Source organism: Sapajus apella, unplaced genomic scaffold (assembly GCF_009761245.1).
Source record: "Sapajus apella isolate SASKATOON/1434 unplaced genomic scaffold, GSC_monkey_1.0 scaffold62, whole genome shotgun sequence".
NCBI classification, from domain to species: domain Eukaryota; kingdom Metazoa; phylum Chordata; class Mammalia; order Primates; family Cebidae; genus Sapajus; species Sapajus apella.
In genome coordinates, this window is record NW_022437002.1 from 1,628,422 (window position 1) to 1,654,267 (window position 25,846).

General features: G+C 50.2%; 1 long non-coding RNA gene and 1 pseudogene across 1 annotated transcript in view; one reads left to right on the plus strand and one right to left on the minus strand.

The window, feature by feature from the left end:
* The window catches only part of LOC116529148, a 75,453-nt gene that overhangs the window by 31,485 nt on the left and 18,122 nt on the right, over positions 1 to 25,846 (plus strand). The gene's annotated exons all lie outside the window — the stretch shown is intronic.
* LOC116529147 lies at positions 4,974 to 5,260 on the minus strand (annotated as a pseudogene).

A 25,846-nucleotide genomic window follows, 5' to 3' on the forward strand; every position in this document is an offset into this window, starting at 1 on the left:
TATATGATATATATATCAATCATATATATGATATATATATGATATATCAATCATATATATGATATATATATATATATGATATATATAGATCATAAAATCTTTATCCAGTCTACCATTGATGGGCATTTACATTGATCCCATGTCTTTGCTATTGTGAATAGTGCTGTAATAAACATACACATCCCTGTACCTTAATCTTAATTAGCATGTCCTTCTCCTTTAATTTAGAAGGTAATACAACTGCATCGTAAACATTCACACAATGTAAAAGTGTATAAAGAATAAAATGAGTGGTTTTGCTTCTAGATAAGATGGAGTTACAGGGACTGGGTTTTTCCTGCCACAAAATAAACACAATATATAAAATTTAAAAATATAAAACAAAGCGCACAAGATACTGGACACCAGGCAGTGGACGGTGATCTCTGAGAGATGGAAAACAAATGATGTGAGCCCTGTGATGTCACCGGCTTACTGCTCTGAGAGAGTTTTCAGTGGTATGTTGTATAGAGAGGGGGAATCCCAACCGAACACGGTGGATTCCTTGAGTTGAGGAGATGGTGCTGGGAGTCTAGGGAGACCAATGTGTTTAGAGTTCACGGGACAGAGTACTGGAAAGGAGAAAGCGATGCAGAGAGAGGTCTGCAGAGGCTCCTTTGGAGTATTCACCTGAGTTCAAATCAGGGCATACATATGATGAATCTTCCTGTGGCTGGAGGAAAATATCAACCAGAAAACAGTGCCACGTAGTCACACAGGGCTGGAAATAATGTCTGTTCCTGCCAGCCGGATGGGAAAGGCTCCTGACTCATGTGACACTGAGTAGAATTCACATGAGGGTCTTGCCTCAGGAATGGGGAATGATTATCCCAAGACTAAGTACTCCTTTGGGCTAAGGCAAGACCTGAAAGAATGAAACTGTTTCAAAGTAAAAACTGCATCCCAGAACAAAGCACAAGAACGTGTATAGGAACATGTAAATATCCACCACCCAGGATGATAAAACCCACAATATCTGACACCCAGTCAAAAATTACCTGGTATGCAAACAAACAGAAGAATATGACCCATAATGAGGAGAAAAACCAATTAATTGAAACTAATCCATAATTGTTCAAGATTTGAACAATATTATCAACTAGCTAAATCTGCTAGACATTTATATAACATTTCACCCAACAATAGCAGAATACACATTTTTCTCAAGTACACATGGAACTTTCACCAAGATAGGCCATACCTGGGGTTATAAAACAAACCTTAAAAAATTTAAAACAACAGAAATTATACCAAGTATGTTTTCTGATTTTAATGGAATCAAACTAGACATTAATAACAGAAATATGCCAGAAAAATTCCCAAGCATTTGGAAATTAAGTGACACACTTCTAAATAAACCATGGATCAATAGGAAAGTCTTAAGAAAAATAAAAAATTACCTTGAGCTAAATGAAAATAAAAATACAAGTTACCAAAATTTGTAGGATGCAGCTGAAGTGGCCCTTTGAGAGAAAGTTATAGCACTGAATGCATATATTAGAAAAGAAGATCTCAAAATCAATAACTTTTAAAAAGTAGAGAAAGAAGAACAAATTAAATCTAAATCAAGCAGGAAGAAAGAAATAATAGAAATTGGGGGACACATCTATGAAACTGAAAACAGATCATTAATAGAATCAATAAAATAAAAAGTTAGTTCTTGGAAAAGCGAAGTAAAATGAGTACATCCTCAGGAGGGATAGAGAGAGAGAGAGAGAGAAAGACGGAACAAATCCATCAATGTCAGTATCAAGCTCATAGACATGAGGGACTACTGTGAATAACTCTATGTACATAAGTTTGATAACTTCAGTGGAATGGGCCAGTGTCTTGAAAGACACAGGCTACCCAAACTCACTGAAGAAGAAACAGATAACCCGAATAACCATATATATATATGTGTGTGTGTGTGTGTATGTGTGTGTATAGCCTATATATATATGTATGTATGCATAGTCTATATATATATGAAATATCAATGTAGTTCATCACCATAACACATTTAAAAAAAGATGATCTCAATAGCAATAGTAAATCAGAAATTTAAATTAAAAAATGCCATTGAGAATGGCATAAAATATGAAATACTCAGAAATACCTCTAACAACAGAGTTACATAAATCTGACAATGGAATACTACTCAGCAATAAAATTGAATGAACTCTTGATACATATATCAACATGGTTAAATCTTCAAATAATTACACTGAGTGGAAGGGGCTGGATCAAAAAGCACACACACTGTGTGAGTTAATATATATTAAAATCTAAAACTGTAACCAATCTATAGTGACAGAAAGAGATCAGTGCTTGTTTGGGGATGGAGAATGGGAGGGCAGAATTACAAAGGGACGGAGGAAGCTATCGGTGGTGATGGATGCCTTCTTTCTGTTGATTGCGGTGATGGTTTCATGGGTGTGTACCTATGTGAACACTTATCCAATTTTATACTTTAAATGTGTTCGGTTTATTGCATTTTAATTATACCTCAAAACAGCTCTTTAAAGAAAGAATAAAAGCATTATTTCTCCTTCACACCAAATCCACTTCTCAGATGCAACACTGCAATTAACAACAACAATAATAAACTTTCTTGCATCAGCTGTGACAAGCATTTTGGATATATTAGATCAATCGGTCTCCCATGAACCTCATGGTGTGGATACTGCTATTATTGGCATTTCAAGATGGGCAAACTGAGGCTCAGAGCTATGGAGTGAGCTACCCAAGGCCACCCCATTAGTAACCATCACTGCAGAGATTCAAACCCAATTCTGTGTAATTCCAAAGTCCCTACTCTTTATAGTATGGCATGCTTTTTGATGCATATTCTATGTTTTCTTTTTCTCCCTTCCTTCCTCCCTGCCTGCCTGCCTGTCTTCTTTCCTTCCTTCCTTTCTCTCTTCCCTTCCTTCTTTCTTTTCTTTTTAAAAATGGCATCATGGCCTGGCACCATGGCTCATGCCTGTAATCTCAGCACTCTGGGAGGCCGAGGCAGGTGGATCACCTGAGATCAGGAGTTTGAGACCAGCCTGACCAACATGGTGAAACCCTGTCTCTACTAAAAATACAAAAATCAGCCGGCTGGAGTGATGTGCACCTGTAGTCCCAGCTATTTGGGAGTTTGAGACAGGAGAATCGCTTGAACCTGGGAGGCAGGGGTTGCAGTGAGCCAAGATCACGCCACTACACTCCAGCCTGGGTGTAGAGCGAGACTCAAACTGAAAAAAAAAAAAAAAAAAAAAAAAAAAGAGCATCATATAATATGCATTTTTTTCTAGTTGTTTTTCACTTGATCTTCCCACGTGGATCTTCTCCGTTCTCTCACTGGCTGCCTAGAATTTGGTTGCCATAGGCACTGTCATGTATTTAGTTAGCTCCCAATAGATGAAATTTTAGGTTGTTTTGGATTTTCTGCTATGACAGCAATGTTACAATAAGTTTATCCAGTCACTTTTTCCCCATTCGTTTAAAATTATTTTTAATGACACAAGTGCTGCATGCAGACATGCTCATTGTCTTATATTTACAAATTCAGATAAAGGGAAGTCCTCCATTCGAATCGCCTCCACGCTCATTGTCTGATATTTACAAATTCAGATAAAGGGAAGTCCTCCACTTGAATCGCCTCCACGCTCATTGTCTGATATTTACAAATTCAGATAAAGGGAAGTCCTCCATTCGAATCGCCTCCAGAGTCATCTCCAACTTTCAGTCTCCCCACAGCACACGGTTATCCGAGTGGTGTGTGAGCCCTACAGACGCTTTGAATATGCACTTCTCTACATACACGTATGCTTAGCTATGTATGTTTGCTCTGTGTGTTTTTAAAAACACAAAAGGTATTGTATTATAAGAATTGTCTTGTATTTGGCTTTTTATCATTAAAAATCACAGACATCTTTCATTATATACAGAGCTGTCTCATTCTTTTTCATAAGGCATGTTCAACTGCTTGCATCTCCCTCCCTCCCTCCCCGTCTCTCTCCTTCCCTTCCTCTGTCTTTCCTTCCTTCCTTCATCATTCCCCTACTAATAGAAATTTAGGTTGTTCCCATTTTTTCTCTCTATAAAAATATTGTAATAAACATTCTGTGCAAGCGTCATTGTACTCACATGAGACGTTTTCTATAGTATTGGTAACCAGAAGTGTAATTGCAGAGTGGAAGGGTTTGCAGGGTGGGTCTTGTTTGTGGCCACACGAGGCTGTGGAAGATGTGGGTTACAGGTCCTAAGTGGCTGTTTGCAAGATGGGAGAGGATCTTCCATTTGTTCAATAGTTTACTTGCTGTGACCACATATATTAAAATCTAGAAAATGTAACCAATCTACAGTGACAGAAACAGATCAGTGCTTGCTTGGGGATGGAGAACAGGTGAGAGGAATTACAAAGGGACAGGAAGAGCTTGGACAGCTCCTGGTGACACTGAGGTCCTGGCCAGGTAGCCCTTTGGGCAGAATGATCAGAACAGCCCTTCGGGTCTCCTGTTGGCCCAGCTGCACACACCATTTGGTCCCCTCTCTCTTCTCCGCCCCACTGGTGATGACTAATCCAGACTGCCAGTGAACCCTATGGAAGGTCAGGAAAGGTGTGCGACAGTGTTCAACGAACCACTCTTGCTGAGAGCGCCTCTACGCCAGTGGATGTGCACCAGACAGGGCCCTGGCCCCGGGAGTCACAGCCCGGTGGGAGGGACACTCGCACCAGCTGCCCGGGGCTGTGATGGTGGTGATGCGGGGTGCTACTGTGACACAAAAGAGGGGCTTCTGACAGACTCTAAGGGTGGTCAGGGAGGGGGTTTCCGGCAGAGGTGGAGGCTGGGCTGAGTCTTTTTTTTTTTTTTTTTAACTATCACAAAAGTTTATTTAACAAAAAGTCTAATATGAAAATGTACATGACCTAATTTTTATATCACAGTAAAACGCCTTATGGAGAGAGGACATGGGGTTCTCTGCTGAACAGCCATTATTTATACTCGTTCTAAGGCTTCTAACATCATGATACTATTTCCTCGTATTACCACCATTCCAATATTGTTCTGTTGCCCGCTAGTCACCATCTCCACACATTCATCTGTCACAAGATTCATAAAGGGATCAAATCCCCGCAATATTCCTTGGACATATTTGCCACCATTTAATGTCAGTGATAACTTCTTGTCCATGGATTTTTTCAACTTGGGAGGGTGAGCTTTGCTCATGATGGCTACTCCACGGGCTCACAGAGCTGGGCTGAGTCTTAAGGGATGAGTAGGAATTGACCAGGTGAAACAGACTTTAGGCATGTGAGCATGTGTGTGGGTGTATAAAATGCCTACTTCTTGATCTCCCCTCCTCTTTTCTAGTACCAGCAACTTCTTTCCCTTTGTGAGAACTTCTCAATGGCTCCACTGGGATTCTGGGAACTCTCAATTCCTTAACCTTTTCTCACTGGAGCCAGTCCGGGATAGGCACATGACCCAGGCTTGGCAAGTCAGGTTGGCACTCTGGGCCACAGGGATTGGCTCAGAGATGGGCCAGTCAGAGCCCTCCCTGGGACTTCCACTGCAGATAGTGGGAGAAACTCTGGGCTTTGGGGTCACGGAGCTGGAAGCAGCTGCTTGGGACCCCCTTCCTTGTCCTCATGGGGTGTGGTGAGAGAAACGGAGGCTGCTTTGCAGATTGAGGCAGAGACAATTGAAAGACAGGCAGAGAGAGACTCCTTGGGGGCCAACGAGAGTTCCATTCCTGTAGCTCTGTCTTCTGTTTGGAGAGCTCCCGTTGTCTCTTCCCCAGCCCTGGGGGGCCTGTCGTGGAAAAACTCCAACCTTACAGATGATGGCAAGGAGCAACCCCACTACATGCTACAAACGCCTAAAGCAGACTTGACTATGTAGATGGGAGTGCAGCAGTTTCTCACCTACATGCAGCAGGCAGCAGGCCCATTAGTGCAGTTGCACGGATTCCCTGCCCCAAGTCCCATGGGTCAAAGGGATGGACTCTGGTGGATGCTGTGCACACAGGGGGTCCTGCTGGAGCTGAGGAATCCGCGGCTAAGGGTCCGGTACTTTTTGAGCAAGCAGCAAACATTGTAACAGGTACTAAGCAAGGGTGTTTCCTTCCTGCAAGGAATGGGAAGCTACCACTGACAGGTACCACAGTCCGCTCTTGGTGGGCAGATGGAGACTGTGTTTTGAGCCCAGTGGGTTATGGTGGCAGAATCACTGTGCCCAGCCCAACGATGGATCCTAGTGGTGATGTCGGCTACCTGTTCCACCCAGTCTCCTGTGAGTAAGGCACCCACACAGATTTGCAAATGTCCCGATGGGCTGCTGCCACGGCTTTTCAGAGCTCACAGCTCCACAGAAATGTGTCCTTAATATACCAGTGAACCATCACCCATGTTATTATTGCCACTTGAAGACAGGCAGACTGAGGCCCCCGTTTACAACTGTCAGTCAAGTGGTTTGAGCAGCTGACCAGATACCTGGATCACTGGCCATTTTCAAGAGCTGATGAAAATAGAACGTGTCTGGTCCTTAGGAGTCCCGTCTAAGACAAGAACGACGACTTTCAATTAGGCCCACTGTGCTCACTGACCCCTCCTGAAGTGGGAGTTTCTGAGTTGTGCAGGCTGGAAAAACAGCTGCCCGGTGGACACCTTGAGCTTACAGTTTGGCTGTGCTGCCAGTAAACCAAGCCCGAGCGCTCTCAGGAGCTCCCCGGAGTCAGGACCAATATTTCCAGGTAGTGAAAGACCACCCCTGTGGGTAACTGAGGGGAGGTGACAGGACCCCTAACGGTATGGTTGTATCCTTTTTGAATTAGGGGGACACGGTTGTGGGGCTGGAGTTGCTTTCCCCTTGAACATTCTGTTCCATTTACTAAGAGAATGCTCTTGTGCCCCTAATGCCGCAGCCAGCATCTGAGTGGACCAGCCCGAGGTGGAAATATCTGCCCTAGTGTTACCTCGGGCGTCTGCATGAGGTATGTGGTCTCCACAAGCATGCACGGCAGGCTTAGCTGTTTATCCAGTGGAATGTAGCAGGGCAGCTGGGTTGGGGAGGCAGGGAACCCCAAACCCCAAGAAGCGCCTGCAGATTAAGACATCTTCTCTTCACGACAGGCTCCAACCAGCCACAGATGTGGAGTTAGGGTCCCCGGGTTGCTGGGTTCCGAGGGTAGGGCTGTTTCTAAGTACCACCTGCTGCTCAGGCCCCAGATGCTCTTAATAGGCTTTCTGGTCAATGTATACATAAGGCTCAATGGAACACCTAGCTGAGGCTCATGCTGTTTTCAGTACCCGAACTGCACAGCTAAGTGCTGGGTCTTTTGTTGTTGTTGTTAGCTGGGTGGGATGAAGGACCAGGTGGGAAACTTCTTTCCCATCTCAGGGTCTGTCTTTGTGCCGCAGCCTGCCTTGCCCCAGAATTCTGCGTGAGTGGTTGATCCCTGTGAGCAAGTCTAACCCCTCTTTGTACAGATAAGAAACCCAAGGCTCAGAGACATCAGAAACTTGCTTAGGGTTGCACAGCAAGTGTGGGGCAGGGCTGGGATTTGAACCCAGGTCCATCAGGTTCCTCAGCCTAGGCCTTTCCCCTGTCCTGCATGGTTGCTGGTCTTTCCCCACTATTATCCACAAACCTTGTCTGGGGAGACCTAGGAGGCAAGTCCTGAATTAGGCAGGGCCAGATGCCAACTTTGGAATTCAGTTTCTCACCCAGGCCTTTGGGATACAGGAGTGGATGTCTGCACTTCTGTCTCTGAATCCTCTTGCTTCTCACTGTCCCCAGCACTGCCCTAGGCCAGGGCCTGTCAGTGCTCACCTGGGCCATCGCGACAGCCTCCTGACTGCCCGCCCCTTACCTCGCACCTCCAGTCTCTCCTGGATTCCCCTTCACAATTCTCAGTTGTGTGGTTTGGGTGGGATGGCTGGTTACAGCTCACAGCTCCAGGGTGGCCCCTGATTGGTCTGAGGCAGATAGCCACTGGGCACAGTGACTGGCTGGGTTTGGACATGTAATTGAATCAGAACCAATGAGATGTATGTCTGCTCCAACTTCAGGGAAACAAATTGTTTTTTTTTCCCTTCAGCTATGGCTAGAGGCTCTCTTCCACTCTGAATGGCGTGATGTGAGGAGGTGAGATGGGAAGAATGCGGGTCACTGGAGGTAAGGGTGGAGCTGGGTGGGGACGTGGGGGTGGAAAGGGATGAGAGAGGGAGGGGCGCTATCCTGGGGAGCCTGAGGATGAAACTGGCATCTCAGAAGGCAGAGCAGGGAGACGGAGAGAGCCTGTGTCTAGATGGACATCATTTGAGCAGCTAGATCAAGCCACACCTGAAGTTGTTTATGAGTCTGTATCTCCATAGAAAACAAAACTGGGCAATTTGAGGAGGGTTTGATGAATGAACAATTTATAAAAGGTGAGGGCAGGGAGAAGGGGCGACTCCAGGGATAGTGCAGCACCTCTGGGCAGCTAACGAAGGAGTCATTACTATCCTAGAGCCTGCAAAGGGTGAGGAGAGTGAGTAATTGTCAGAGCCTGGAGATGGGGGGCTGGGTGGAGAGGGCTGCCCTGTTGGAGCTGTGAGCCTGGGTCACTGACCCTGGTGGCCCTTTCTGGGAGACAGGCAGTAAATGCCTTAGCTGCACACTCTTCCCTCCTTCCTGTGTCCTGGGGGTGCTCCCCGCTGGCAGCTAGACAGACTGTAGGTGCAGTCCACACAGGTCATCTTTCTGGAACACGGAGCAGGGTGAGCTGGATCTGGATGCACACATGGAAGGTGTCCAGGGCTTAACTCTGGACCTCTCAGTTCCATGACCCAGTAAGCTCCCTTGACCTTTAAGCTGGAGTGAGTGGACCTCTTACTGCTACATAGAGGACTAACTGATACGTGCACCAGGCAGGGTCCCCCCAGTCCCTGCCTTCCCTGCCCTGCCTTTGATTGTGCTTTGCCCTCAGCCTGGAATCACCTTCCTTTGCCGCTAGAAATCTCCTCTCTGACCAATGCCATCCTTCTTCTTAAAGTCCTGATCCCACAGCTAAAGCGAAAAAGGCAGCAGAGAACAATTAAAATACGTTGAGTAACCTGGGCTCAACTCCTCGTTTCACGACTTAACTTGTGAATCCTTGGGCAAGTTACCTACGCTTTCTGAGCCTTGGTTTCCTCCTTCGTCCCCTGCCAGATTTCACCCCTTGTCCCCCATGACCTTGACCCTCTGCTTAGCTAGGTGTCTGGGAGCAACTCTGACCTACCTCTGCCTCTAGCCAGCTGTGTGTCCTTGGGCAGGTCTCTCACCCTCTCTGGGTCTCAGCTTCCCCATTGTAAATCAACACTTTGATTGAATTCTCTGACTCGTGATTGCTCAGGCTTCCTCCCACCCTGAGGAGAGGAGGCTACCCCTGGAGCAGCTTGGCAGCATTGGAAAGCCTGGCACATCCACTGTGTGTGTTTAATTACTTTGGCAACTGTTTACTGCCTCCTCAATTTTCTGAGCAAACGGCCCCATTATTTGGAGTGATTTACTGGCACTAGCTTTGCCTGTGAGGCGTGGAAGCTCTAGACATGCCCCCGCCTCAGCCCCCACATGCTGGATGTGCTCACACAGCCGGGCCTTTTGAGAGGGATGAGGGATGCTGGGGCAGGGTGCCAGCCTTCCCAGGTGTCTTGGTTCCTGGGCCCCGCATCCCGCCCCCCATCTCTGCAGGGTCTGAGGCTCTGCTGCCTGCTGGTTAGAGCACAGACTCCGTGACACAATGGGGCATGGGTTCAGGCCCCAGCTCTGTGACCTCAGGCAAGCTCCCTCTGCTCCATGAGCCTCAGTTTTCTCATCTGAGCAATGGGAATTGCAACTTTCCCAGTTCCCCTTCTCTTCAAGGCACCTGCTCCCCAACCCCTTCCATGCGGCAATAATGGGGGCTCTCCAGGGTCTTCCTTGACCTCGTTCCCTCTCCTGCTCACTATTATTTAGTCTAAATTTGGTGCCTGGCTAATGAAGGGCTGATCCTGGTCCCCTAGCTTGTGGGCCCCTGAGAGCTGAGTAAGACTGAGATGAACCCCCACTCCGCACGCTGCTGGTGGCAGATTCCTGCCATGGTCTGAATGTTTGTGGTCCCCAAAATTCCTATGTGAACTATAATCTCCAGTGCAGTAGTATTAAGAGCTGGGGCCTTCGGCAGTGATTAGGCGAGCCCTTGTGGATATGATTAGTGCCTTTATATAAAAGAGGCTTGAGGGAGTATTTGTCCCTTCTGCCTTGTGAGGATGCAGAAGAAGGTGGCATCTCTGAGGAAGGGACCCTCACCAGACAATGAATCTGCCAGAGCCTTGATCTTGGACTTTCCAGCCTCTAGAACTGTGATGAGCACTCCTTTGTCATTCACAAATTACCCAGTCTAAGGAATTTTGCTGCAGTGGCCCAAATAGAGTAAGACAGCCCCCAATGGGCTTCTGCCCCCAGGTGGGGCTGTGCGGGAGGGGTCTGCCTCGCCTCACCCTGGCAGCTACCCAGCAGAGCCTGAGGCGGCCCTTGCTTAATGTGTCCTAACCCCAGGCCACTCCCCAGCTCAGCTTTTTGCCTTTTCCTTTCTCCCTCCCTCCTCCCTCCTGTGTTTCCCCTGGGCTGCGCCCACCCTCCAGATGTCCTTGCATTCGGCACTTCCGTTCCAGTCCCACCATCCATTCAGCATGACAGCCCAACCCTGCCCCAGGCCCACTTGCCAGCCACACCTCACCAGGTGCTCAGCAGGGTCCTGATCGTCACGTAGGAGGGCCCACCTATCACAGAAGGCTCTGGGGCAGGGACTGGAAAGCAGACTGTAGACATAACACCAGGGAGAGAAGTATCTGACCCCCGCTCCCTGACACTGGGGTCAGGACTGTCCAGGCAGCCGCAGGACCGTGGAGACGGGCAGCAGAGATCATGCTCCTGTCTTCTGCATGAGGCCAGCCCAGATTGCCACTCCCCTGTGTAGGTTTTCAGGGTTGTCCCCGAACCCCTCTCTCTGCACGAACACACACCCTGCTCCCACAGGCTTGCCGGGTGCTTCCTTAGTGTGGTAGATTTTAGTGCATGGCCACAAGATCCCCCACCCTGGTGTGCATGCCCTTTGAAGCCGGACTTGGTTGCTTGTCTTATCAAGAGATGGAGTCTGCTTCCCCTTACCTTGAATCTGGGCAGGTCCATGGCTTGCTTTTGCTGTAGAACTCAGGGGAAGAGATTTTATGTGACTTCTGGGAGATGGCCTCAGGGGCCTGGCCGTCTCTGTTTCTGCCCTCTTGGAATGCTGCCCTGAGACCACCACTTAAGGCAGCTGGCCTGGCCTGCTGGAGATGAGTGGGCGCATGGATTGCTGAGGCTTCCTGGCCAACAGCCAGCCGCTGTCCATGTGAGAGAGGTCTGACTGGGCTTTCCAGGCCAGAGGGAACGCAGCACAGGAGGACGTCCAGGTGAGACCAGCAGGGACCTGCTTGGCCGACCACAGCATTGTAAGAAAGTGCATTGCTGTCTGTAGGAACTAGAAAAGTTCCTCTTCAGACTTTCCTGTCTTGTTAAAGAAAACCATTCTTGCTTTTTGCTAATAACTCTCTGTTAAGCCCTATTCTGTGTAGCTGTTAAACATGCTTATAGGCACAGAGTGCATTCTATGTCCTGGTACTTTCACTGAAATATCTGTGCCGAACGTGCTCATAGGCGTGTCCCAGCTCGAAGCCTATGCCTCTTCCTTATTGGGACTTCTCTGTTGCTTTCACCTGTTTTAACAAATTTTCAGTTATTAGCCAATCAAGTTTTAGTTTAGATTGCAGTCCGGCTCCAACCAACGGAGATCAAACACAGCGGTAAGAACAATCCCAAATGCGTAAGAAATAAATATGTCTGCTTTTCCTTTGTTCACTGTACTCTCATGGCAAACTGGCTGGCAAAAGTACTCTTCCTGCAGGAAGTAAAAATTGCTTTACCGAGAGATCCTTTGTCTTAGTGCTAATTTTTCTTTGCAGCACTGAGCATCTGTTTCCAACACTTGTTTTTCAGTTTCTAAGTTTTGGGGTGATTTGCGTTGCACAGTAAAGGGTAAGGGAAGCACTCAGGATTCATAAGCTTTCTAAAGATAAGAAAACAGCCTTCCTGAGAATTTCAAGATGGAGGCGCAGAGTCAAAGCACTTTGGATGGTGTTTTGGTTGGTTGGATAGCGTCCTTTGGTTGGTATTCTGGTGGCCCATTAGCGGTAGGAAATAACAGCTGGAGTCTATAGGTCAGGAATTTGGAAAAGCACAGTGGGGATGGCTTGATCTCCACTCCACAATGTCTGGGGCCTTAGCTGGAATTCAAATCTGGCCTTTCCAGATTTGGATGGCGGGGAATGACCTGAACAGCTGGATGTTGAAAGCACGCAGATAATTCCTCATTCATGTGTCTGATGGCTGAGCCGGGATGGGTTTGAAGGGTGCACTTGGCTGAGGATGTCAACCAGAGTTCTATCTGTAGCCTTTCCACGTAGCTTGGCCTTCTTCACTGCATGGCAGCCTTAGGGGTAGTCGGACTTCTCACATGGCAGCTTTTGGGAACTCACCCTGTAAGTGATACAGCTTCCATCACACACCATTGGTCAAAGCAGTCACAACCCTCAGACTTTCCAGGAGAAAGGGCATAGGCTCCACCTCCCTAGGGGAGGAGAAACCAAAGCATTTGTGACAGTATTTTAATGTTGCCACTGTTTGTAGCGGACAATACTGCAGAAAACTGGCCAAAGGTCACCCTCAATTCTAGGTGACATCTCTAAGTCTGACCTGTCCCCGGTCAATCACTCAGCAAAGGCACATGACTTGTTCTCTTCTGTTCTGGAACCCAAGAAGGCAGGAGGCTGACGCCATGCAATGCTTGCAGAGATAGACACCTCCTTTCTGTGAACCCAGGACTGTCCATTCTCCGCCTGCACATAAAAGTTTTCTCCTCTTTATGAACAAGAGGAGCTTATGAGGATCACACTAGTTGGTCTGATTCAGAGCCAGCTTATCCTAAGGAAATCCTGGGTTCATGAGTCTACATTTGATGCCGTGACAAAGCCTTATCTCCTGGACTGAAGGTCGGGCTGGGCAGCCTGACACACAGAGGGAGCCAGGTGGGACCCTCACTGTCTCTGAGCTGATCTTTTTCCCTTTGATAGCAATGATCTCTGCCCAGGGGGAACAGGCTTCTAAGTAGGAGGAGAGGGCGGTGCTCCACAGAGCCTGTCCAGCTGAGGTTTCCCACTCCACCTGCTTTCTGTATTCCTGGCTAGCCTGGCCCAGAAAAATCCCCATCATTCCCCACGACCCTATAGAGAAGCCGGATTTAAAGAGTTGCAGACTCAGGAGGTAGCCCCATCCTGGCCCAGAAAAAGTCTGTGGTTTAAGAGATTTTATGTTAGGGTGGCTTTAACAACTGAGTTTCCAATTGATTTCTAGAGGAAAGTGAGGATGGATCTACAGTTCCTAAAATAGATTTGCAGCCTTGACATGAATCTGTACGAGGAAGCAGTGGGCAGGAAGTTATTGATGTGACCTCTGACCCTGGAGAGGGAAGATAATGAGGGGTATATGATAAACCCATCTTCTTGGGGTTTATCGCTAGGCCCTTAGAGATAAGACTTGGTGCAGACAAGAAGCTCTCCTAGTGCCACAGGGAGGAGGAGTGTGAGGCATGAACTCCAGGAAGTGAGCTTCACCTGCTGTCTCCTGTCCGGGCTCTCAGAAGACTGGCTCTGCCCTAAGCCCTCCGGCTTTGCAAAGGGTTGAAGTCTGTGCAAAGTTCCAGGCAACTGTACAACTCGGGCGATCTCTGGAGACCTGGAGACTGGTTGCCCCACCTGCCCTCCTGCAGGCCCCATCTGGCCCCTCTGTCCCTGCAGTGCCCTCCCCGCAGTGGGGTCATCCAGCCCCCTGTGGGCCTCGGGAACAAGGCAGGGAGGAGGGAGCCACCTTCGCTGTGGGTTCGGGAACTGACGGCCCTGGGTTAGAGTTCTGCGGGATTCTTCCACTCACTGGGTGTGGGACCTTGGGGAGCTCCATGCCCAGCCTGGCCTCAGTCTCCTCGCCTGTGCAATGGGTGCGGTGAGGAGATTTCCCTCCGAGGATGCGGTGGGATTCAATGAGATGAGCATGTGCTGGGAGCCGCACAGCACTTGGCTCGGGCGGCTGGGACGTGGGGCCTGGACAAAGACAGATCCGAGTTAGAGCCGATTCTGACAGCCGCTACCTGTGTGATCCTGGACACGCGCCTCAGCCTCCCGAGCCTCAGTTTGCCCCTCTGTGCAGTGGGAATAGAGTGGTTGTCGTGACAAAAGGGAAAATGAAGGCCAGGTGCTCAGCGCCATGATGGGTGTGTGGTCAGTCGTCATTGGACGCTTTTGCTACCCCCTTCTCCTGGGCACTGCCTGGGCAGCAGATGCCAGCCTGGCCCTGAGCCCCTGTGGACAAGAGTGAGGGACTCTGGGTTTCTGCCCACGTCTGTGCTGATAGAGCTGGGATGATAAAGCAGCTTCCGGGACTGCACAGTGGACAGCAGGTCAAAGCATCAATGTCTGAATCCTGGTCCAGCAACATCAGCGGCTGCGAGGACTCAAGGAGGCCACTTTCCCTCTCTGAGCCTCAGTTTCCTCATCTGTAAAATGGAGAGGATGATGAAGATCCCAGACATGACACACCCTAGATGCTTTCTCACTGCAACCCTATGACAGCCATGCGAGGCAGGCATTCTGGTGGTCCCATTTCACAGGTGGGAAAACTGAGGCTTAAACAGGGGAAATTCCTTGCTCAAGGTCAGCTAGGACATGGCGGAGGTGGGATGTGAACCCAGGGATTCTGGCCCCAGGTGCACACTCTTGCCTGCTCCTTGGGTTGCTCTGAGGCTCCCCTAAGATTAAGGCTGAGGATGAGCTCTGCAAACTCCGAAGCGCTGCAGAAAGACCAGACGCAGTCCCTTCCACAGGGGACGGAATTCCAACCTGACAGGTGTGGCTGGGCTCTGTAGACCGTGAAGTGCTGTGATAACTGTGACCAACATTTCTTGAGCCTCACCTAAATGCCGGGCGTTATGGCCACACTTTACTTTCAGCATTTTGTTAAATCTGCTGTGAGGTGGGAATCGTGAGTCCACCTCACAGATGAAGAAACTGAGGCTCAGATGGTAAAGCCCTTTGACCAGGGTCATGCAGCAAACTGGAATATCAGCACAGGTCTCTCTGACTCCAGATTCCAAATTCTTACCTGCAGAAACATTATTCTGTCCCTGTCCATGTTACTACTGAACATTAGCACGTGGCTCAGGAAGTTCTGCTGTGCCCACTTACCCTTGAGGTGAAGATGGGCTGAGGTCAGAGCTGGGTGACTGTGGGGCCTGGTGTAATCAGAGTGGACTTCCTGGAAGGGGTGAATTACAAACTGAGGGTGGAGGGATGCACAGGGCTGATTGGCTTCTGAGACAGAGAGGGTATTAGGAGTCTGAGCTCTGACTCTGTGAGGAGCAAGGGTGTGGCCAGGTTTCGGGTCCAACCCAGGGCTCATTTCGGGGTACAGGTGGCGTCTTCCAGAGTCACTCATGTGGCTAGAAAATGTCCAGACCTGGCTGCAGGCTCTGATGTCCCTCGTTATCTTTCGTTGTCAGAGTAGCTGGTTTCTTCTGCTTGTTAAAAAGTTGCATATTTTCTCATATTTCAGTGTCATGGTTTTATCAACTTGGTGTTTCAGACTCCATAATCAGGAGGTGATTTGTGGCTTTCTCCTCTGCCATTTACTCAGTTCTATTGACTTGTCCTTCCTCATCATTCAGCAAGTAATTCTTTCCATGAGCTCCCGTTGATTTCTGGATTGAAATATTTCTTGATGCACTTTTACATGAGAGTCCTGTCTCAAGTGCACTAGCATCAGGCTAGAGCATTGCACTCTGAGCCTCTTTCATTGTAAAAACAGTATCGGTTCCCACTGGGAGACTGGTGTACTTTTCTTCCGGTCCTCATTGGAGCCGTTTGTGGACCATCCATCTGGGATCCTAACCGTGATGACAATGTACCCTTCTCCTGGGGTCCTCACAGGAGACACATGTGCCCCTCTTCCTGGGATGCCTGTTTCCCTCCTCCTGGTCCTCACTGGGGATGTCTGTGCCCCCTCCTCCTGGGGCCATCACTGAGGACATTTCAGTTGTCATGTAAGGAGATTGCGCCCATGGCCAGGCAGGTGGCAGCTGCTCCATAAACACCGGCTCCACACTGTCCTTGAGGTGTTAGTGCAGGTGCATCACGCAGGACTGGTCAGTATTGCCCTACACGGAGTCTCCCCACTTCCCTCCTGCAGTGTCATTGTCAGTAAGCATTCAGTGAGCACCAACGGTATGCCAGGCCCTGTGCTTAGCCCTGGGCTCCCAGAAGGTTCTTCTGAATGAGGATTGGTCACGTTCCTTTCCTCCTGACCCTTCAGTGGCTTCTCCTTCCCTCCAGGATCAAGTGCAGACCCCCACTGCCACCCTCAGGCCTGTGTGGGCCAGCCCTCGCCCTCCCTCCTCTCCCTGCTGTCTCTCCCATGGACACTCGAGCCCTTTCCTGCCACGGGGCCTTTGCCCACGCAGCTCCCTCCGCCTGCAATGCCTTTTCCTGCTCTCCTCCACGTGGCCGGTCTCTTTGATCCTTATCAGCTTAGATGTGACCTCTCCCCCACCGCCCCGCAGACTCGGTTCCCCTCACCCCAACTTCTTAGTGTTCCTCTGGTTTCTCTCGGCACCTTCTGTGATTCTTTCCTTGGGGCTTTACTGGGATCGACTGCTGCTCTCACTAGTCCGTGAGCTCCAGGCGGGCAGGGGCCTATGGTCCTGTTCCTGCGTGTGTCCAGGGCCCAGCACACGCCTGGCACAGGGTTGGTGCCCGGCTCTGTTCCTTGTTGAGTGGCTGAGGAAACGCAGAGGGATGGGGCACCCAGTGCTCTCTGGGGCAGCTGCATGTTGTCATGGAACGCACCTGTCTGGACCCAGGTCTGGGTGAGTCGGAGGATGGAGGTGGGGCCTGGGAGCCCCCCTGAGGCTCCTGTGACTGGTGGCGCCAAGGGGCCCATCCCCCAGGGACCAGCCTCCATAGAGGTCCAGGGGCTGGACAGTCAGCCTCCCGCCCCCTCGCTCCTCACAGTGGTGCCCCCCTTCTCGGGTGACCCGGCTCTGTGCAGGGCATCGGCTGGGCCTGGGCTGTGCTGCAGTGACCAACGGCCCCATGCCCTCAGCACAGGAGCAGACTCCCTGCCTCTGCCTGGCAGGTTCAGGGCAGGGCTCGGGGCTCTGCTCACTGCAGTCTCTCACCTCTCACCTGGATGGGGCTTCTGTGGTCACGCAGCAAAAGGAAGAAGGCATCAACCCTGCCCTGGTCCTTTATTCCCCCTCCTGGAGGTGACACACGCCACCACCTCTCACAGCGCAGCAGCCAGAACCAGTCACGTGGCCACATCTGCCTTCAGAGGGGGTGGGAGGGGTGACCCTGCCATGTGTCAGGAATGAGGGAGCTGCTGATGTCGGGTGCAGCACTCAGGATGCCCACCTTTGTCCCCGGCTGGGCTGAGAGCCATCGAGGGCAGTGTCCCCCATGTTTGCAGCCCCATTGTGCCTGTTTGGGGCTGAGTGCAGATAGGAGAAAGCAAATGCCCCATGCAGGACAAATGGACAAGGGCTGCCCCTGCCCTGTGCCAGGGGCTGTGGGCCCATGGGTGACAACACAGCCCCGGTGGGGGAGTGACACCTGCAGGAGTCACCAGCCAGTGCCCTGAGGGCCAAGCTTCGTCCTTGTCCTCCTGCCCAGGGCAGTGAGTGTGGGTAGTCATGCCCTGACCTCGGGTGAGGCTCCCCAGGGCCAGCGCCTCCTGGAGCCTCATTCACCCTCAGCTGCCCACACTGTTGCTCCAGGTGAGACTGAGCTGTGTCCCTCTCCCGAGTCTTCCCTGTCCCCACTCTTGCCTCTAAGTCTTTGCCTCTGCTGTTCCCTCTGCCCGTGCACAGCAGGGCCTGGGAGGACTGGGGAGCCAGGCCCCCTCGCTCTGAAACCTGACCTGGTCAGTGACCGGATGATGAGCAGTTTCTAATCTCTCTGTGCCTCAGTCTCCTCATCTGTAAACTGGGGGGAGTGGTAGTGTCTGCCTCACTCTCACGGGGACTACTGTGAGGATTTAATACAAGTAAACACTTAGAACACAGCCCAGCACATGGCAGGTGACAGCAGCAAGCGACGGTCAGTCCCTACCCCCCAGGTCGGCCTAACATCTCACCTTCAGGGCTCGGCATAAATGCCCCTCTCCGGACGGTGTCTGGTATCTCTGCATCCCCAGTGCCTGGCACACGGAGGCTCCAGCTGCCCCCAGAGGCCACTCACTGAGCCTGACACCCCTTTCCAGGGATTTTCCTCCCAGCCGGCACTGTGGGAAACCAGATGCCCGAGGTGAGTGGGCGCCCAGCCCCCCTGCCCGCATGGCCCTTTGGGGGCATCTGGAGAAGGCTGGGACTCTCCCTCCCCTGTGGTGGGGGGTGCAGCTTATCACACCGGCTTCTGTCACACGTTTGGGTCATTTCTTCTCCCGTGGTTGGCACAGCACGAGTGTTTGGCACAGCTATTTTGGGCAATGCCAGAAACATTTTGACACAGCCTAGGAAATAGACCCTTAGGTTTCCAGCAGTGCCAGGGAACTCAGCGGTGTTTGAGACAGACACCCTGGCTGCGTCTCCGGGAGGGCTCAGCCCATGCTAAGCCGGGAGGGGCGGGGACATGGGCGTTGCTGGGCATGTGACTGGGCAATGAGACATGGGGCTTGTGCATTTTGATACGATGCTGTGTCTAATTGGCTGCCTCAGGTCTCTGGCTTTTCAAATGGCAGTAGGGCACCTTTAACTACTTTAGGTGCTTAACCTCTTTGGACCTCAGCTAAGAGCTTTGGAGCCTAAACATAAATGTAAATCTCTGCTCAGTGGCCCATGAGCTGAGGGAATGATCGCTGGTGCCTGTCCTGTTGTGGAACAGGTGCAGAGCTGGGCTTGGGGACACAGGCGTGGGCAGGACAAAGCCCCTACCTTTAAGGAACTCACAGTCTGGTGTGGACCGGGGGTGACAGAGGAGAGAGGGGGCCCCTGACCAAACCTGGCCAGTCAGGAAAGGCTTTCTAGAATTCAGGGCCTCAGCGTACTGCTGCACAGGCTGTGCACTGCACAACTCATACATGGACATGCCTCGAAGGGCACCCCTAGAATGTGCAGGCAGGAGCCCTTCCAGAGCTCCTGCTACAGCTGTTTTGAAGGATAGAGAACTGCTGCAGAGTCATAACACCCATCACCACCACCACCACTTACCGACGACTTCTGCCGTGCCGGGCACTGCCTGTGCCATCTGACTTCATCCTGAGGCAGATTTCCCATTTTTTCTTTCACACAGTTGCTGGGTGCTGGGCAGTGGCTCTCCTCCCAGCGGCTCTGCCTGCTGTGCCCTCCGTGGTTTTGGGTTGGCCTCCAGGGTGGGCCCAAACAGTGGTCAGGGATCTGGAGGCTCCAGGAGCCGCTTGTTGGAGACCCTGTCTCTGGGAACAGGAGACGCTGCCCTGGGGAACCGGGTGCCTTCTCTAGCCAATGGTGCTGCTGTGAGAGGGATTTCCAGGGCCTTCCCTGAGGGTACTAGGTGGGATGGGGGGGGTGTTGTCAGAAGATTCTGGAAAGAGGGAGTGCATCCTGATCATCCCGCACCCTTGCCGTGGGTTCACTGGAGCCCTGCTGGGCGTACAGCACCTGGGAGTGCCTGTGGGGTTTCTGTGGCCAAGTTTGCCCAAAACCAATTCCTGGCCTGGGAGGGTTTTGGGCACAGGCTTTCCCCAGGGCAAGTCAGGGGCAGCTCCAGGAGGCCAGCGGAGCCTCCTGCCTCTGGCCCCGGTCTCTCCCTGATGCCAGGTGATCAGGGCAGCAGGGCTGGTGGGCTGGGGGGCATAGCTGCAGGCACCCGGCGTCAGTGCTGGGAGGGCCTTGGTGCCACATGACCTCTGGAGCCTGCCTTTTGTTTCTCTGTTAGAGATTCCAGTTTCAGGAGCACTTTTTGTCTGTTTTAATTCTCTTGTCTTTCATTCAGTTTTCTCTTTGGGTAATCTGAGCTTTGCTGGCAGCTGTGTATGACGTGTACATTAAAATGAAATGCAGCACGTATAATTGAACAGGTTTCTTTCGTGTCTGAGCAGTGGATTAATCTCTCCGGAACATCCCTATTTCCTCTTTGCTCCTTCCTCTTTTTGTCTGAGGTTTTCCTTCCCTCCCCAGAACCTCAGGGATTTGAATTGCTCCCTGGCTCCTGCTCATCAGAGATATACACATGACCCTAACTGTGTAACCTGTGTCCCTGTGATGGATAAACCACGTTCCCAGGGCTGAGGGGAGGGAACCACCAATATCCTAGTGGGCCTGAGAGGGGTTGCCACTGATGATGGGGAGGGTGGGGATTCTCAACTGGGATTGGGAGGGGTTTCCCTGGGTGCAGAGACCCTCCCGGGCACACGCTCCTGGTGGGTCCTTCTGTTGCTCTAGAGCTGAGGCTGCAGCTCTGTGATCCTGACTTGCAGCCAAAACAGCTATTGGGGTCCTCAGTGAGCAGTGTATCGGCAGTGACGTCTTGGACACAGCTGTGAGCTCCGGGCTGAGAGAGTGCACTTAGATCTTTTGGAGGGCAAGGAGCTAGCTGTTCAAGTACAAAAATCTTAGCTGGGGAGGCATTTAAATGGATCTTGGTGCAGCAAATACAAATCTGGCTTGTAAATCACCCATTGAAAGGGCCTGGAGATGCCATGGTGGAGGGGCTGGTGCAAGACCTGTGGCCTCATTTGACATGCCCCCTGCCAGGATGATGCTTAAAGCGTGTATGTCATAGGGGATGTTGGTCCAGGCAGCCAGGATGAGAGTGAGGAGTCAATGTCTGCCCCCAAATTCACCCTCTGGTGCAGAGATAGGTGTGGGAGTAGGGGGAATGGGCTGCTGGCCCCGGGAAGCTCTGCCCAGGAAGAGATGTCAGCCTAGAGCCCGTTGTGTCCAGCGACCTCCATTCAGCTTCCCCCAGTAACTCCAAGGATGAGGGCAATGGAGGGAGGGTCTGGGCAGCGGCCACGTTCACCACAGCCCCTGCCTGCCTGCCTGCTGACTCCACCACACCAGGACTTTCCCAGACACCACAAATGAGGGATGCCAGTGGAATGAGAATGACTTTTCAGTTTTGCCCAAAACCTAACCTTAGATGAAACGCAATTATGTCAAGTGGTTAACAGAGTTCTCATGGCTGGATGTGTTACATTCCTTGATCTTGTCTGCTCACAAAATGAATTCTGCCAAAACCCATGAAGCCAACTGTCAAAGTGAAGCATTTTTGGGGAACGGATCTCTCACTCTGATGGCAAAATTCATTTGAAATGATCCTTTAATCCAGTCTCCCTGTGAGACCCGGAGCTGAAATTTTAAAGCCTTTTCACCCTGAAAGGTTTTTCCCCACTTCTCCCGACCGCACCTCTTCTGGTGCCCTGTCCTCCATCTCTTAAATAACAGCCAAGAACTTGAGCTGGTATAATGACGACCATTCGGTTTCTCACGCCAACCTTTTAGGGAGGAAGTGATGGTGCATAAAGCCTTGTCATTTAATGTGTGTTTGAGGGAGGGAAGGGGGTGCTCATTGCCAATGCCAGCAAGAATAGAAGAAGGGGCACGAAGGGGTATCTGGGATGTTACAGGCCTGAGTTTTGTGTGAGCAGGAGGGAAGTCCAGGAGGATGACAGCACTGTTATCCCTGCTGAGGGTGTGGGGACTGCATTTGGGCTCAGCACTTTACAGTTTACAAAGCGCTTCCGTGTTCCTTATGCTCGTCCATCACTTTATTCAATCACGTATTTGCTCATCATTTATTCATGCTACCCAACAAGTGGAATTGGGTTCACTATGCACTAAGCCCTGCCTTAGCTCCTGGGGCAGAGCAGGTACAGAGATTAGCAAGATACAACTTCTACTTTCTGAAAGTTCAAGGATTGTTGAGGGAGACCCACTGGCAGAAAAAGATAATAGCTGTGTGCTTTACGTGGAGTGCTGTGGTTTAGACGTTTTGAGCAGCAAGTCATAAAAAACTCAACAGTGGCTCAAACAGTTGGAACATGGAATGCACTCCTGTACCCAGATGTTGGGAGGGAGGTGGTCCAGCTTCGCCAGGTGCTCAGGGACGTTAGAGACTCAGGTACGTTCTCTCTTCCATCCTTACCATCCTCGGCTATATTGGCTTTTTGGTCTTAGCTTGTTGCCTCATGGTTGCAAGATGGCTGCTGCAGCGCCAAACATCGTGTCTCACGCTACAGCCTTCAAGTTGAGAAGCTTGCAGGGTGAGGCAGAAAAGATATTTCCCAGAAGCACTCCCTCCACCAACAGATTTCCTCTCATACCTCAATGGCCAGGTCTGGGTCATGTAGTCACCCCTAAAACAATCTCTGGAGAAGGGGGTTGTGGTACCTGGCTCAGCTTCAACCCAGGGCTGGTGGGCCCCCAGGCTCGAGCCTGTGGCTGCAGAACAAACCCAGGATTCTGTGAGTGAAGGAGGAGTGGTGGGGTCGCTAGGGGCAACCCCACTTATCCTCCACCTTCTTGTAAGAATTTGCTGACGAGTTTTCCTGGTAGTGTGGAGTCTGGGTGGGGGCCAAGCCTGGCCCTGGGGACGGAAAGCCCTGCTCTGAGCTTCCAGTCCTCAGGGCTGTGTGATCTGGGAAGCACTCTACCTCCTTCCCTGTGAAGCAGGGACCATGACAGCACCTGCTGCATAAGGAGGTTGTGTAGGTGACATGCGTCGTGTGTGCAGGTGCCCGGCTCATTGGGGTGTTAACACTCATCAGCTATTGGAGGAGTGAGGCTCATCTGTAAGTGGGCCCTGGTGCCCTCTCTGTAGCAGCCTTTGGGGTGACCACGGCAGGAATAGCAGTTCGTAGGTTTGTGTACTTTCTCTGCACGCTGGGCACCCTGTACTTGTGCTCGCTCACTTAATCCTCACAGCCACCCTGAGGAGGGAGCTGTTTTCATCCCCTTTTTACATCAGAGGAAACCGAGGCTCAAGGAGGTGAACCCAGGTGGAATGAGGGCATATGGGGCTCCAGGGTGCTCAGATTCTTGCCATCATGTTCTGATCCACTGCAGGGCCCTGGGTGGAGCTGGCACAGGTAAGTGTCCAGGTGACCCCCTCTCCACCCTGCCGATATCACCTGGGTTCAGGCCAGTGGCTGGGCTGATCACTCTCCCAATCCTGTTCTCTGTCCCTTTTGGAGCTCCAGGGCCCCAGGCCTGCCTGTGGCATAGGGAGATTTGCCCACCATCCTGGCTGACCTCCAAGTTGATGAATAAACATATTCTGTATGATCAATAGTATCACTGTGTCCTGGGCATGAATTGGCAACTGTCATTCTTTGTGGAAATATATGTTATATGCATTTAACATAGAACATAAGCATATGCCAGTGATGGATAATATGTTTCATATTTATAAATTTATTAAAATATGCAAAACCCACTTCCAAAATTGTATACTTGCAGACACACAGTTTAATAACTACTTGAGACTCCTCACCAGCACCACAGTGTGAACTTGGGCACTAAGTGGGACATGCAACCTGCAGCCCAGAGCTGCTAAGAAGGACTTGACTGTTGGCATTTTGGGACCCATGAAGACCTGACCCATCACTGCCATTCCCAGCCTTTCTGACCCTCCTGGCCTCTCTAGTTATCCGATCTTGTGCGAGGGACTTGGGAGGGACCCTGAAGACCACGGAGAACACAATCTCTATTTTACAGATGGAGGAACTGAGGTCCATTCACTCACTCGAACACCCAATAATGGCTAAGTACTTACTGTGTGCCAGGTTCTCTTCTAAGCACTGGGGATGCATCCATGAACAAAAGCAATCCTTGCCCTCATGGGGCTGGCATACTGGGAGGGAAGACAGACAAACTGATAGATGCTAGATGATGATGAAAACCCAAGGAAACCCAATAGTGGCAGGAGGCATTAGTGATGGATTGGGGGATGATGATAAGCATGTGAGGAAACCTAGCACAAGCAGGAGGACAGAGTGATGGATGGGGGTGCCACCAAGCAATGGGCTTGCTGCTTGATGAGCACAGAAGCCAATATTATGGCACTGGCTTTTTAGAAAAGAAAAAAGCTTTGTTGTCAGTCAACTGGCAAGGAGACAGGAGGCCACGCTCAAGTCTGTCTCCCTGATCTGGGAGTGGGTCAAGCTTTTATGAGATTTCTAACTACCCCCAGGGGATGCCAATGCAGCCAATATGCCAGGCTGGTGGTTGTTAACGATCAGATTAAAGTTTTTTTCCCATTACACGTGCCCAGGCAATCTTTTGCTCTGCATCACCTATAACAAGACAATGGTTGATGGGTTTCAGCTGGTCCTGCTGGTCCACGTCCTCCCTCCCTTTTTGTTGTATATTCCTCACTTTTGAGAGAAATGGGATGATGACCATTCTAGCCACTTCCTGCTTCCAAGGGGCACAGGCGTGGGTTTGAGGAATGAGCAGGGGGGTATGGAAACATGAGATTGCTCTGCACCATCTGTACCTTGATAAGAATGAAAAGAAATCTCAGCACACATAGAACTACAATTCCTAACACAAGCAGACTCTCAAAAATAGATCTTATTCTTGATGGCATTAATACAGGCCTGGTCTGGTATCTCGGGTAAGCTGTCTCCTTCAGTTACCATCTGCTTCTGGCCTTCCCATCTGATCAGGTGGAGTCTGGTTTTAGAAACAGGGATGACTTTTCATTATCTAGAGATCCAGGAGCTCTTTAAGTCTTACTCTTTTTTTTTTTTTTTTTTTTTTTTTTGGAAAAATAACTTTAGGAGTTACTTTGTTAGGAGTTCACAAGCTTATTCCTGCATGGAGAAGTCATCTGTAGGCCATGCTATCTGTAGGCCATAGCCATAGGGTGTCTGGATGACTCAGCTGTCCTGTGTCCTGTTTCTTGTTGTCTGTGATAAGCGTAGCCTGTGTGGGGATTATAAAGGGGGTGAGGAGAGTCTTAACTATTAACATGTACTATCTTTACTCCTGAATGGTGAACCCAGGGCTTAACTACTTGTTGGACAGATGGGTCACCAGAAGAACTTCATAGAGTCCATTTCATTTGGGCTGTAATTGGTACTCAGTCTCCCGGGCTTAGGCAATGTAAAAGAACATCTGTAGGAAATGTTAAACAGCTAGATGCATACTTACATATAATAGACAAAGTTGCATCCGGAGACTGTACATAGTTTGCAGTACCTAACTCTTTTATAATATGACTGTTTTTGGAATTATAACAAAATTCAGTTTTGAGGAAGTGCTCAATTGGGGCTTGCTTCTGGGGGCTAATCTTACCCTAAGCAGGGCAATAGGCAAGACTTTATCCCAGGTTAAGTTGGTTTCATGATTTCCTTTCTTCCCCCTAAAGTCAGGAAGCCTCTCGCCTTCCAGGTGGCCTCATGTACACGCACTACCACAAAAGCATATTTGGAGTCCGTGTAAATCGTTACCTTTTTCTTTGTCCCAAGGCTGCAAGGTATGTGCAGAGGTAGCTGGTGGGAGAGTCTCAGTTTCTAAAACTTCCTGGAGAGTCACTATTGCATATTAGGCTTTTTAGAGTCGTCAGTTCAAGAAGGTGCTCCCGTCTATAAACGTCTCCAGGTTTGGATCTTCCAAAGGCTGATTAGTCAAATCAGGTCTGCTGGAATAAGCTTCAGTTATTTGTATACAATCACAAACAGTTTTTTTCTATAGTACTTGGAAG